Below are 14,424 nucleotides of genomic sequence, written 5' to 3'. Positions count from 1 at the left end.
ACACCCTCGCAGTCAAAATATATGAGACAACGGGGGGCGTTGTGTCGGGCAGGGGGGACGCACAGGCACAGCCAGCCAACCAATGATGTCAGGAGACGGGCAGCGCTAACAATGGGGGTGCTGCGTGTCATTAAAAAGGAAAGTCACACCTCAGGGACATTGTAATGGTCTGTAATGAGACACATTTTGTACGTGTTGAGTTCCACGTGGTCAAGGAGAAAAAGTCAGCCACCTTGTACAAATGCAGCAGTACTGCTGTACAAGGTGGCTGATATACATAGAAACACCTGTGGGTGGGGGGCAGGCTCCCTTCAATTTCAGTTCATGTGCCTGCGTGGCGTTTGCAGGTCACGTTGCAAGCTACACAGCAGGGGAACAGCTGGCGTTGCTGAACCCCACTGACACATTGACTGGTGTTTTTCTCTGTGCAGATTGCATGTCCGGGCAAAAACTAGCGGTGTTAGAGCCCAGGGTCAGCAGGAGGAGGAGGAGAGGAGCAAAGTGTAGGCCGAAGCCTGCACTGGTGGCAGCTTTTGGTCGGTTGTGCCAGCGTGGCTTGTGCTGGAGACGATGCCGGCTACACAGCGGGGGAACAGCAGGCGGTGCTGAACCCCACTAACACATTGGCTGGTGTTTTTCTCTGTGCAGCTAGCATGTCCGGGCAGAAACTGGCGTTGTTAGAGCCCAGGGTCAGCAGGAGGAGGAGAGGAGCAAAGTGTAGGCCGAAGCCTGCACTGGTGGCAGCTTTTGGTCGGTTGTGCCAGCGTGGCTTGTGCTGGACACGATGCCGGCTACACAGCGGGGGAACAGCAGGCGGTGCTGAACCCCACTAACACATTGGCTGGTGTTTTTCTCTGTGCAGCTAGCATGTCCGGGCAGAAACTGGCGTTGTTAGAGCCCAGGGTCAGCAGGAGGAGGAGAGGAGCAAAGTGTAGGCCGAAGCCTGCACTGGTGGCAGCTTTTGTTCTGTTGTGCCAGCGTGGCTTGTGCTGGACACGTTGCCGACTACACAGCAGGGGAACAGCTGGCGGTGCTGAACCCCACTAACACATTGGCTGGTGTTTTTCTCTGTGCAGCTAGCATTTCCTGGCAAAAACTAGCGGTGTTTGAGCCCAGGGTCAGCAGGAGGAGTAGAGGAGCAGAGTGTAGGCCGAAGCCTAGTTGAACCAATTTCAAAGGTTACCTTTAACCCCCCCCTCAGGTGTTGCAAGGTACAAGAGCCACACCTTGTGCAGCATTAATGCTGCACAAGTGAAAGGTTGCTCTATTTGTTTTGCTCCTTGCACACGCTGACTAAAACACGTACACTATTTAGCCCATTATACTGTCAAACAGTTGTGGAGGCGTGACTTGTCTTTTTAACGAGACGCAGCACAGGTGTCAAAATTTGCACCTAGGTACTGGGCGCAGATTCCTGAGCGTTGTTATTTGCTGTACAGGAGTCTGCGCTATTGTGATCCCTTGGCCATGCGCTGTGAGCGCTTCCTGTCTTCTGACCTCATTTCATGTCGGCCGTTGCGGTTAGCGATGGACATGAATCCCAGACCCACAGTGTGTTTTCAAAAAATCACACTGCGTGGCTGGGATTCGTGGCCTTGTGCAGTAAATAGGTTTGCCGCTTACACATGTCCTTACACCTGCTCCAGACTGGGCGGCCTCAGCTGATCCCTTATCGCCTACCACGGCCAGGAGGCCGCACAGTCTGAAGAAGGCGGAAGGAGATGAGTGAACACAGGCAAACATATGCACTGCACATGCCCATCAATCACACCCTCGCTGTCCAAAAAAATAAGACACCGAGGGCCGTTGTTTCGAGCAGGGGAGATGCACAGGCGCAGCCAGCTAACCAATGATGTCAAAAGACGGGCAGCGCTAACAAGGGTGGTGCTGCGTGTCATTACAAAGGAAAGTCACACCTCAGGGACATTGTAATGGTCTGTAATGAGACACATTTTGTACGTGTTGAGTTCCACGTGGGCAAGGAGAAAAAGTCAGCCACCTCGTACAAATGCAGCAGTACTGCTGTACAAGGTGGCTGATATACATAGAAACACCTGTGGGTGGGGGGCAGGCTCCCTTCAATTTCAGTTCATGTGCCTGCGTGGCGTTTGCAGGTCACGTTGCAAGCTACACAGCAGGGGAACAGCTGGCGTTGCTGAACCCCACTGACACATTGACTGGTGTTTTTCTCTGTGCAGATTGCATGTCCGGGCAAAAACTAGCGGTGTTAGAGCCCAGGGTCAGCAGGAGGAGGAGGAGAGGAGCAAAGTGTAGGCCGAAGCCTGCACTGGTGGCAGCTTTTGGTCGGTTGTGCCAGCGTGGCTTGTGCTGGACACGATGCCGGCTACACAGCGGGGGAACAGCAGGCGGTGCTGAACCCCACTAACACATTGGCTGGTGTTTTTCTCTGTGCAGCTAGCATGTCCGGGCAGAAACTGGCGTTGTTTGAGCCCAGGGTCAGCAGGAGGAGGAGAGGAGCAAAGTGTAGGCCGAAGCCTGCACTGGTGGCAGCTTTTGTTCTGTTGTGCCAGCGTGGCTTGTGCTGGACACGTTGCCGACTACACAGCAGGGGAACAGCTGGCGGTGCTGAACCCCACTAACACATTGGCTGGTGTTTTTCTCTGTGCAGCTAGCATTTCCGGGCAAAAACTAGCGGTGTTTGAGCCCAGGGTCAGCAGGAGGAGTAGAGGAGCAGAGTGTAGGCCGAAGCCTAGTTGAACCAATTTCAAAGGTTACCTTTAACCCCCCCCTCAGGTGTTGCAAGGTACAAGAGCCACACCTTGTGCAGCATTAATGCTGCACAAGTGAAAGGTTGCTCTATTTGTTTTGCTCCTTGCACACGCTGACTAAAACACGTACACTATTTAGCCCATTATACTGTCAAACAGTTGTGGAGGCGTGACTTGTCTTTTTAACGAGACGCAGCACAGGTGTCAAAATTTGCACCTAGGTACTGGGCGCAGATTCCTGAGCGTTGTTATTTGCTGTACAGGAGTCTGCGCTATTGTGATCCCTTGGCCATGCGCTGTGAGCGCTTCCTGTCTTCTGACCTCATTTCATGTCGGCCGTTGCGGTTAGCGATGGACATGAATCCCAGACCCACAGTGTGTTTTCAAAAAATCACACTGCGTGGCTGGGATTCGTGGCCTTGTGCAGTAAATAGGTTTGCCGCTTACACATGTCCTTACACCTGCTCCAGACTGGGCGGCCTCAGCTGATCCCTTATCGCCTACCACGGCCAGGAGGCCGCACAGTCTGAAGAAGGCGGAAGGAGATGAGTTAAGACAGGCGAACATATGCACTGCTCGTGCCCATAAACCACACCCTCGCTGACAAAATAAATATGACAACGAGGGGCGTTGTTTCTAGCAGGGCGGATGCACAGGCGCAGCCAGCTAACCATGATGACAAAAGACGGGAAACGCTACCAAGGGGGGTGCTGCGTATCATTACAAAGGAAAGTCACACCTCAGGGACAGTGGAATGGTCTCAATGAGACACATTTTGTACGTGTTGAGTTCCACGTGGGCAAGGAGAAAAAGTCAGCCACCTTGTACAAATGCAGCAGTACTGCTGTACTAGGTGGCTGTTATACATAGAAACACCTGGGGGGGTGGGGCCAGGTTCCCTTTTAATTTCAGTTCCTGTGCCTGCATGGCGTTTGCAGGTCACGTTGCCGGCTACACAGCAGGGGAACAGCTGGCGTTGCTGAACCCCACTAACACATTGGCTGGTGTTTTTCTCTGTGCAGCTAGCACTTCCGGGCAAAAACTAGCGGTGTTTGAGCCCAGGGTCAGCAGGAGGAGGAGAGGAGCAGAGTGTAGGCCGAAGCCTGCACTGGTGGCAGCTTTTGTTCTGTTGTGCCAGCGTGGCTTGTGCTGGACACGTTGCCGACTACACAGCAGGGGAACAGCTGGCGGTGCTGAACCCCACTGACACATCACCTAGTGTTTTTTTCTGTGTAGACAACACTTCCAGGTGGCAACTGACAGTGTTGAAACCCAGGGAATCAAAGAGGAGCAGAGTGTAGGCCGAAGCCTGCAGTGGAGCAAGTTGAAAGGGAACCTTTAACCCCCCCCCCCAGGCATTTGTTGCTGAAAGAGCCATCTTGTACAGCAGTAATACTGCACATGGAAAATGGTGGCTCCGAAAATTATGCTCCTTGCAAACGCTGAAGTACACACTCATATAATGTGTCCCCTCACACCGTCAAACCATCCCGGAAGTGGGACTTTCCTTTGTAATGTGACACAGCACAGCCGTCATTCCAACCCCCTTGGTGCCGGGCACCACCTCCTCAACGTTGTTTGGTTCTGTCACGGAGCCCGCACTGTAATGTTATCCCTTGGCCATGCACAGTTAGCGGTGCCCGTCTTCTGACATCATGTAGGTGTCAGGCTGGCAGTGCCTGTGCGTCCAAGCTGCCCGAGATCCAACCTTGCAGTGTCATCTAATGTAGTCCCACTGCGGGCCAGGGATCCATGGGCATGCGCAGTGCATATCATCGCCTCTCACTCACCTCCTTCCTGCTTCTTCAGACTGTGCGGCGTCACGGCCGTGGCATGCTATTAGGGATCAGCTGACGCCGCCTAGTCTGAAGAAGCGTGAAGAAGGGGAGTGAGAGGCTAGTATATGCACTGCGCATGGCCATGGATACCAGGCCCACTGTGGGATCACATTAGACGACACTGCGAGGTGTGATTTCGGGCAGCGTGGACGCACAGGCGCAGCCAGGACGACAACAAATGATGTCAGAGGACGGGCAGCGCAAACTGTGCATGGCCAAGGGATAACATAACAGCGCAGGGTCCATGACGGAATCAAACAACGCTAAGGAGGCAGCGCACGGTGCCAAGGGGGTAGCAATGACGGCTGTGCTGTGTCACATTACAAAGGAAAGTCCCACCTCCGGGACGGTTGGACGGTGTGAGGGGACACATTACATGAGTGTGTAGTTCAGCGTTTGCAAGGAGCATAATTTCAAGAGCGACCTTTCCCTTGTGCAGTATTAGTGCTGCACATGGTGGCTCTTTCAGTAACAAACGCCTAGGGGGGGGGGGGGGACAGGTCCCCTTACATTTTAGTTGTGCCAGCGTGGCGGTCGCATGACACGTTGCCGGATACACAGCTGGGGATCAGCTGACGTTACTGAACCCCAATAACAGAGGAGCGACTGTTGACTGTGCACACAGCACTTCCAGGCACCAACTGGCGGTGTTAGAGCCCAGGGACAGCAGGAGGAGCAGATTGGAGGTATTGCCGCACACACAGCTGGGGATCAGCTGACGTTACTGAACCCCAATAACAGAGGAGCGACTGTTGACTGTGCACACAGCACTTCCAGGCACCAACTGGCGGTGTTAGAGCCCAGGGACAGCAGGAGGAGCAGAGGAACAGAGTGTAGGCCGAAGCCTGATTGGAGCAAGTTGAAAGGAAACCTTTAACCCCCCCCCCCAAGACGTTTGTAGCTGAAAGAGCCATGTTGTGCAGCACTAAGGATGCAAAAGGAAAAGGTTGCTCTTTTAATTATGCTCCTTGCAAACACCGAAGTAAACACTAAAAATGTGTCCCTTTATACCGTTAAACCGTTCCGGAGGTGCGAATTTCCTTCGTAATGGGACACAGCACAGCTGTCATTCCTATCCCCTTGATGCCGTGCGCTGCCTCCTCAGCGTTGTTTTAAGCTGCCACGGAGCCTGCGCTGTTCTGTTAGCCCTTGGCCATGCCCAATTAGCGCTGCCTGTCTTCTGACATAATTTGGTGTCAGGCTGTCAGTGCCTGTGCGTCCACGCTGCTCCAGATCCCACCTCGCAGTCTCATCTAACGTAATCCCACTGCGGGCCTTGGAACCATGGGCATGCACAGTGCATAACCTCGACTCTCACTCCCCTCCTTCCCTCTTCTTCAGACTGTGCGGTGTCACGGCCGTGGCATGCTAGGGATCAGCTGACGGCGCACAGTCTAAAGAAGGCGGAGGGAAATGAGCGAGAGCCCGAGGGGAAGATATGCACTGCGCATGCCCATGGATCCCAGGCCCGCAGTGTGACTCAATCAGAAGACACTGCGAGGCGGGATCTCGGGCACCGCGGCCGCACAGGCGCAGCCAGCCTGACACCAAATTATGTCAGAAGACAGGCAGCGCAAATAGGGCATGCCCAAGGGATAACAGAACAGCGCAGGCTCCGTGACAGCTTAAAACAACGCTGAGGAGGCAGCGCATGGCACCAAGGGGGTAGGAATGACGGCTGTGCTGCGTCACATTACGAAGGAAAGTCCCAGCTCCGGGACGGTATAACGGTATCAGTGAACACATTTTATAAGTGTTAAGTTCTGCGTGTGCAAAGAGCTAAAAAAAAAGAGCTACCTTTTCCTTGTGCAGCATTACTGCTGCACAAGATGGCTCTTTCAGTAACAAACGACGGGGGGGGGGGGGGGGACAGGTTCCCTTACATTTAGGTTGTTGTGCCAGCGTGGCGGTCGCAGGACACATTGCCGGCTACACAGCTGGGGATCAGCTGACGTTACTGAAACCCAATAACACTGGGTCGTATGTTTTTACTGTGCAGCCTGCACTTCTGAGCCGCAACTGGCGGTGTTGGAGCCCAGGAATAGCAGTTCAGGTGGTAGAAAGATGAACACAGCAGGAGACCTGGATGACACCCAATTACTTAATCAGGCAGAGGAGTGGCAAATTCCTGCGAGATCCAGGCCTGGTTCATTTTCAGGAAAGTAAGCCGGTCAACGTTATCGGAGGATAGTCGCATGCGACGGTCTGTTAGTACACCACCTGCGGCACTAAAGACACGTTCCGATAAGACACTAGCCGCAGGGCAAGCCAGCACCTCCAATGCATACTGGCTTAGCTCTGGCCATGTATCCAGCTTAGAGACCCAAAACTTGAACGGGGAAGAGCCGTCTGGGAGTACAGTAAGAGGGCAAGCCATGTAGTCTGTCACCATCTGACGGAACCGTTGCCTCCTGCTGACTGGAGCCGCCGGTGATGGTGTAGACATTTGGGGCGGGCACACAAAAGTGTGCCAGAGTTGTGCCATACTGGGCTTGCCTTGGGCAGAGGCACTGCTTCTGCTCCCTCTTTGGGCAGAGCCTCCCCCACTGCCTCGACGCACTGAGCTGCTTTGTAAAGCACTAGCAGCACTCCTCTCAGTTGGACAGGAGAAGATGATGGAATTCACCAGTGTGTCGTGGTACTCCCGCAATTTACGCTCCCGGGTCAACGCAGGGATGAGGTTTTGGACGTTGTCCCGGTAGCGAGGATCGAGGAGGGTGAACACCCAATAATCAGGCATGTTGAGAATGTGGTCGATGCGGCGGTCGTTTCTCAGGCACTGCAGCATGAAATCCACCATGTGCTGCAGAGTGCCAACCGGCCCAGAAACGCTGTCCCCTGCTTGAGACATGATCTCTGCCCGCTCGTCATCACCCCACCCTCGCTGTACACACTGACCACTGGACAATTGTGTCGCTCCCTCCTCTGGACGGAGCTCTTCCTCCTCCATTGACTCCTCCTCATCCTCCTCACAAATTGGCCCCTGCGTACCCCTTTGTGAGGAACCACGTGGCGCTGACTCTCCAGAAGCTGATGGAAAAGGTGACTCCTCATCCTCCACCTCTTCCACCACATCATCCCTTAACCCTTGCAAAGTTTGCTGAAGCAGGCAGATAAGGGGGACAGTCATGCTGACTAGTGCATCATCTGCACTTGCCATCCGCGTGGAATAATCAAAAGGACGCAAAACCTGGCAGACGTCCTTCATAGTGGCCCACTCTGTGGTTGTGAAGTCTGATCGGCGCTGACTGCGACTTCTTTGCGCCTGATGCAGCTGGTACTCCATAACTGCTTGCTGCTGCTCACACAACCGCTCCAACATATGTAACGTGGAATTCCACCGGGTAGGTAGGTCACATATGATGCGGTGTTCCGGAAGGCGGAATCGGCGCTGCAGAGCAGCAATGCGGGATCTGGCCAAGCTGGAACGCCGCAAGTGAGCACACTCTAGGCGGACCTTGTGCAGCAGGGCATCAAGATCCGGATAGTCCCTCAGAAAACTCTGCACAACCAAATTGAGCACATGTGCCAGACATGGGATGTGAGTGAGGTTGCCAAGGGCCAAAGCTGCCACCAGATTTCGGCCATTGTCACACACTACCATGCCTGGCTGGAGATTCGCTGGCAGTAACCACACATCGCTCTCCTGCTTGATGGCATTCCAGAGCTCCTGCGCTGTGTGGCTTCGATGCCCCAATGAAACTAGTTTCAAGACGGCCTGCTGACGTTTGGCCACGGCTGTGCTCATGTCGGTCATAGGTAAACGTTCACGGGTCCATGTGGGGGTGGACTGTGACGGATCCTGCAGAGAGGAATCAGAGGAACTGGTGTAAGAGGAGGAGTCGATGCGTACAGACTGGATTCCTGCAATCCTTGGAGTGGGCAGGACACGTCCTGCGCCACTCGCACGATCTGTACCTGGCTCAACAACATTAACCCAATGGGCAGTGAGGGAAACATATCGCCCCTGTCCATGCTGACTGGTCCACGCATCGGTGGTGAGGTGGACCTTGCTACTGACGGCGTTCAGTAGCGCATGTTTTATGTTTGCCTCAACATGCCTGTGCAGGGCAGGGACAGCCTGCCTGCTGAAGTAAAAGCGGCTGGGCACCTTGTACTGTGGGACTGCCAATGCCATCAAGTCACGGAAGCTGTCAGTCTCCACCAGCCTGAACGAGAGCATTTCCAGGGACAACAGTTTGGCAATGCCTGCATTCAGAGCCTGTGCTCGGGGGTGGTTGGCCGAGAATGCCCGCCTTTTCTCCCATGCCTGTACTACCGATGGCTGTAGAGTAGACTGGGAGTGTGAGGATGACTGGGAAGGTGGTGCTGTGGGTGGAATTACACAAGGTCTCTGGGAGGAAGCCAAACCAGCTGTGCGTGAGCTGGAGGAAGAGGCAACACGAGCTGAAGAGGTGGTAGCTGCCGCTGTTGGTTGGCCTACATCTTCAGTGTGTTTCTGTAACTCCACCGCGTGCCTGGTCCGCACATGTTTCCACATATTTGTGGTATTGAGGTTGCTGACATTTTTCCCTCTTTTTACTTTATGATGACACAGCTTGCATTTGACAAAACAAATGTCATCTGCAACTGTGTCAAAAAAGGACCAGGCACTGCAAGTCTTGGGAGCGCCCTTTTTGGCTTTGGAAAGAGACAGGCTCCTAACGGGTGCCAAAGTGGAGGCTACAGGCTCCGCAGTCTTCCCCCTCCCTCTCCCTCTTTGGCCCGTAAGAGGAAGCTCTTCCTCTGAGCTGCTCCCACCACCTTCCTGTTCCTCACGCCACGATGGGTCAAGGACCTCATCATCTCCACTACCCTCTGCCACCAACTGCTCCTCCTGGGTAGTCTCAGCAGCACAGTACGCACGAGAAAGCGGCACCTGAGTTTCATCATCAGATGCGTACTGCGCTGTGGTCACCGGAGGCACTGGCCCACCTGCCTCTTCAGAGTCAGAGAGAAAAAGGTGTTGGGCATCACTGCACACTGCCTCTTCTTCCATTTCTCCAATGCTGCTTGGCTGGCCCCCTGTTTCCAAGCCAAGAGATTCAGAGAACAGAAGTAGAGACGGCTCCTGTCCTGGGCTCTCTGACTGCCTGGCCAATTTGGCAGGTGGTGAAGAGACAGATGGCTGCTCTCCAGTGCTCTGTGCCTGAGAGGATGTGGCACTAACTGAAGTCGATGCCGAGGCGTTAGCTGCCATCCACCCGACAACGGCTTCAATTTGGTCTTCACGCAGCAGCGGTGCACGGCGCTCTCCGACAAAGCTGCGCATGAAGGACTGTTCCCTGCTGAAACTGAGTGACGACGAGTCACCGGCGCCCGCAGCAGGCACAGAATCACCACGTCCTCTCCCTGCTCCTCTCCCTGCTCCGCGCCCACGCCCACGTGCCTTACTCCCTGCCCTCTTCATCTTGGTTGACAGATAAAGATAAGCAGAAAAGTACTAAGGCCTTAGTGTGCTTATTCCTGTAATGCTCCTCCTAACAGGTGTAAGAAACACTAATGTTGTAAATTGTGGACTAAACTTTATTATTTTTCAAATGTGGCCTACACAAGTGTAAGTTGTGTTTGGTGAACTTAACCTTTTTTTTGGTGCAGATCGGGCTACAGAGCTAGTTTAAATCACACGGAGACCGTGCAGACAGCCGTAAACGGCGCTGCAAGGCCAAGAAACCCTCCTCTAGGTTATCCTATATAGTGTTTTTCCACTATTTAGCTGGATACAAGTGGAAAGACACTAATAGGAATTTTTTTTTTCAAATTTTAAACTGGCTGCACTATTTGAAAAAAAGGAAATTGTTTTTCAAGGTATGAGGCAGTAACGCACCCTGAGCTGAATCCAACCGGCTATGGCTGCACACAGACTACAGGGCGAGCTGGGCTCACACGGAGACCGTGCAGACAGCCGTAAACGGCGCTGCAAGGCCAAAAAACCCTCCTCTAGGTTATCCTATATAGTGTTTTTCCACTATTTAGCTGGATACGAGTGGAAAGACACTAATAGGAATTTTTTTTTTAAAATTTTAAACAGGCTGCACTATTTGAAAAAAAGGAAAATTTTTCTCAAGGTATGAGCCAGTAACGAACCCTGAGCTGAATCCAACCGGCTATGGCTGCACACAGACTACAGGGCGAGCTGGGCTCACACGGAGACCGTGCAGACAGCCGTAAACGGCGCTGCAAGGCCAAAAAACCCTCCTCTAGGTTATCCTATATAGTGTTTTTCCACTATTTAGCTGGATACGAGTGGAAAGACACTAATAGGAATTTTTTTTTTAAAATTTTAAACAGGCTGCACTATTTGAAAAAAAGGAAAATTTTTCTCAAGGTATGAGCCAGTAACGAACCCTGAGCTGAATCCAACCGGCTATGGCTGCACACAGACTACAGGGCGAGCTGGGCTCACACGGAGACCGTGCAGACAGCCGTAAACGGCGCTGCAAGGCCAAAAAACCCTCCTCTAGGTTATCCTATATAGTGTTTTTCCACTATTTAGCTGGATACGAGTGGAAAGACACTAATAGGAATTTTTTTTTTCAAATTTTAAACAGGCTGCACTATTTGAAAAAAAGGAAAATTTTTCTCAAGGTATGAGCCAGTAACGAACCCTGAGCTGAATCCAACCGGCTATGGCTGCACACAGACTACAGGGCGAGCTGGGCTCACACGGAGACCGTGCAGACAGCCGTAAACGGCGCTGCAAGGCCCAAAAACCCCCCTCTAGGTTATCCTATGTAGTGTTTTTCCACAATAGAGCTGGAGACTGGTGGAAAAACACTAATAGGAAATTTGAGAAAAAATGTGCAGCAGGCTGCACTAAGAGCAAAAAAGAACAACTGTGTGAGGCAGTGTGAACCCCCCCTGAGCTGAATACAACCGGGTATATGGCTGCACACAGACTACAGAGTGAGCTGCACACACACACACAGAGACCTTGCAGAACGCTGTTAAAACAGCGCTGCAAGGCAAGAGCAAGGTGAACAGTGAAGAACACACAGCGTTTTGCTAAATTAGCCTTTGGAAAGGAAAATAAAGCAATTAGCTAGCTCAACTGGCCCTCAGTTAGAACACAGCGTCCTGTCCCTAACTGAAATCACAGCAGAGTGAGCGCAAAATGGCGGCAGCGCTTTTTTATAGTGCAGAGTGACATCATTTCAGCAGCCAATCCAAGCCTTGCCAGTACTTACATGCCCACCATGCTAAACAGGATGTGCCCACACTTTCATTCATTCCTCATTGGCTGCTGCGTTCAATTTGAATTCTGGGAACTTCCGATTCCGGTATCCGATACGCGGGAAGTATCGGAATTCAGTATCGGAATTCCGATACCGCAAATATCGGCCGATACCCGATACTTGCGGTATCGGAATGCTCAACACTAGTTACAACGGTTCTGAAAAAGCGAAATGTCTCCTCACCCTCCAAAAGAAATTCAGCAAATTCTCCTCTCCCAAATCCAAATGCCCCCTCCCTTCTGAGCCCCACAGTGTACCCAAACCACATAATGCGTCCATGTTTGGCATTTCTGAAGTGATGAGAACCCGCCTAATTTATGGGTTCGTGTCTCCAGAAGAACGGGCTGGGCATAACGTACTGGTGACTACAACGTACCGGTCACTACAGCGTACTGGTCACTACAACATCAGTTTGCATTTTTCACTCAACAACAGGTAGTGCTGCTAGTGTCACCAGATCCCACCAGATCAGTGGGATCTGGTGACACTGGTCAGAATTGAAAAAATTGGCCTGGAGAAGGTGAAAACGGGCTCTGGGATGAAGGGGATAAATGCAGTAGGTTTTCTGCATGGAAAAAAAAAAATCGAAGCAGAAAAAAAACTCATCATTTACCGAACAAAGTGGATGGGATTTCACTAGAACTTCTGCCCACTGTGCGGCTAAAGATGTGGTTGAAATGTCAATTTTTGGTGCAATGAGAGAAAACGCTGAAAAATTGTGCAGCAATTTCTACTGAAGTCGATCTGTGACTTTCGGAGCTCATTTTTGGCTGGAAGAGAAGGAGCAACATTTGGCTTTTGGGGTAAAGAGTTTCCTGGTGTAAGATCTGGGCGCCATTTGCAGAGCCCCCTAAGATGCCAAAAATCCCCCAAAAGTGGCCTGAATTAGCAACTTACTCTCAGGGAAATTATCTAGGGGTGTAGTGACTATTTTGACCCCACTGGCATTTCCCAGAAATTAGTGCGCAGTGGATGTTGCAGAGTGAAAATGTGCAAATATGCCATTTTTGTGCTGTATACACTGCCCAGCTGGTGCTTCTGGAGACACACACCTATTAAATTATTTCCTGAGTTGTCCAGGACCTAAAGCTTGATGGCTCATCTCAATATATGATTGATGGGGGTCCGACAGTCCCACAATCAGCTGAAAACTGCTTCTGCAGTGGCCTGAACAAAGTGATGTACGGGCCAAAGACAGCCGTCCAATAAAATGTTTTGTGGCCGATGCCAAGTCCCGCAGTAAATTCACTTAAATGGACAAAGCACAATATTCACCTGTGCGCACTAAGCAATGGACGGTGCTGTTCTGTTCTGCCTGGACATTGTTTTGGTGGAGCAGTTTTTAGCTGATCGGTGGGTGTGCCGGGTGTCAGACCCACATCGATCTCATATTGATGAACTGTGCAGTGGTAGGTGATCACTGATTAGACCTAGAGAAGCCTTTTAGATGGGTTCTCCCCTTTGCACGCTGCGGGAGTCAGAAGGGGACATTCGGCTTTCTGAAGATGCATTTTACTTGATTTTGTTTAATAACCCGAAAAGAAGAAATATGAGAAGAATAAAGTAGATATGAATAAAACATGATTGATGATCTTTATTGAATAATTTTTAAAAGAGAAGAAATATCCAACATCATAAACATAGACTTTAATGGTGGGTGAGCCAATAAAAAAGAACAGCAGAAAGTATAACTAGAGAAAAGAATTACCCCAACCATGGAAATTATAGAACTGTTCCAAAATTATGAGTTAGGTATATAAACTAATATGCAATGAAATGTAAACACTTAATGAATTCAAATCTAAAAACGAGGTAAAGAAATAAGAATAAAGGTGGCAACAGTATTAAGGTCCCATACGATAAATAGCAAATAGTGCACATGATAATGAGGACATGTTCAGGCTCACCCACCAGACACACAACGCGCTTTTCACCAACCAGACCCCTGATGAAGCAATGGTGAAACGCACGTCGGGTGTTTGGTGGGTGAGTCTGACAGTGTAGTAGGCCTGTCAGTATTAGGCTGCCGTCACACTCGCAGTATGTGGTCAGTATTTTACATCAGTATTTGTAGCCAAAACCAGAAGTGGAACAATTAGAGGAAAAGTGGAATAGAAACATCTGCACCACTTCTGTATTTATCACCCACTCCTGGTTTTGGCTACAAATACTGATGTAAAATACTGACCAAATACTGCTAGTGTGAATGTGGCCTTATACTGACATGAGGTGTGTTAGGTTCTGCTCATGGCAGGACCTAAGAGGCCACTATAGCTGGGTGACCATCTGCCATTACTCAGCCTGGGGTCATGTCTGCCATTGGCACCGCGTAATCAAAATCATGGGGTGCCGATAGGGACGGAGAGGGTGCCCCTCACTAAAATAAACAGATACTGCTGTCACCATCGACAGAATCATCAGAGGGATCAAATGGCCACGATTGGGGTTATCACCGACCATGACTTTTTCAACAGGGTATCAGCTATGATATACAACTTATGAGCCAACAAAATAATTGTGTACACAGGATATCAGGAAGGGGTTAATGATCAGCAATTATCAGTTTGGGGGCAATTTACCTATAAATATTTCAGTTCGCTCAATTATTGATTCTGCATCTGA

This window comes from Ranitomeya imitator, chromosome 7 (assembly GCF_032444005.1).
Source record: "Ranitomeya imitator isolate aRanImi1 chromosome 7, aRanImi1.pri, whole genome shotgun sequence".
Lineage (NCBI taxonomy): Eukaryota > Metazoa > Chordata > Amphibia > Anura > Dendrobatidae > Ranitomeya > Ranitomeya imitator.
This window is presented reverse-complemented; position numbering follows the sequence as displayed.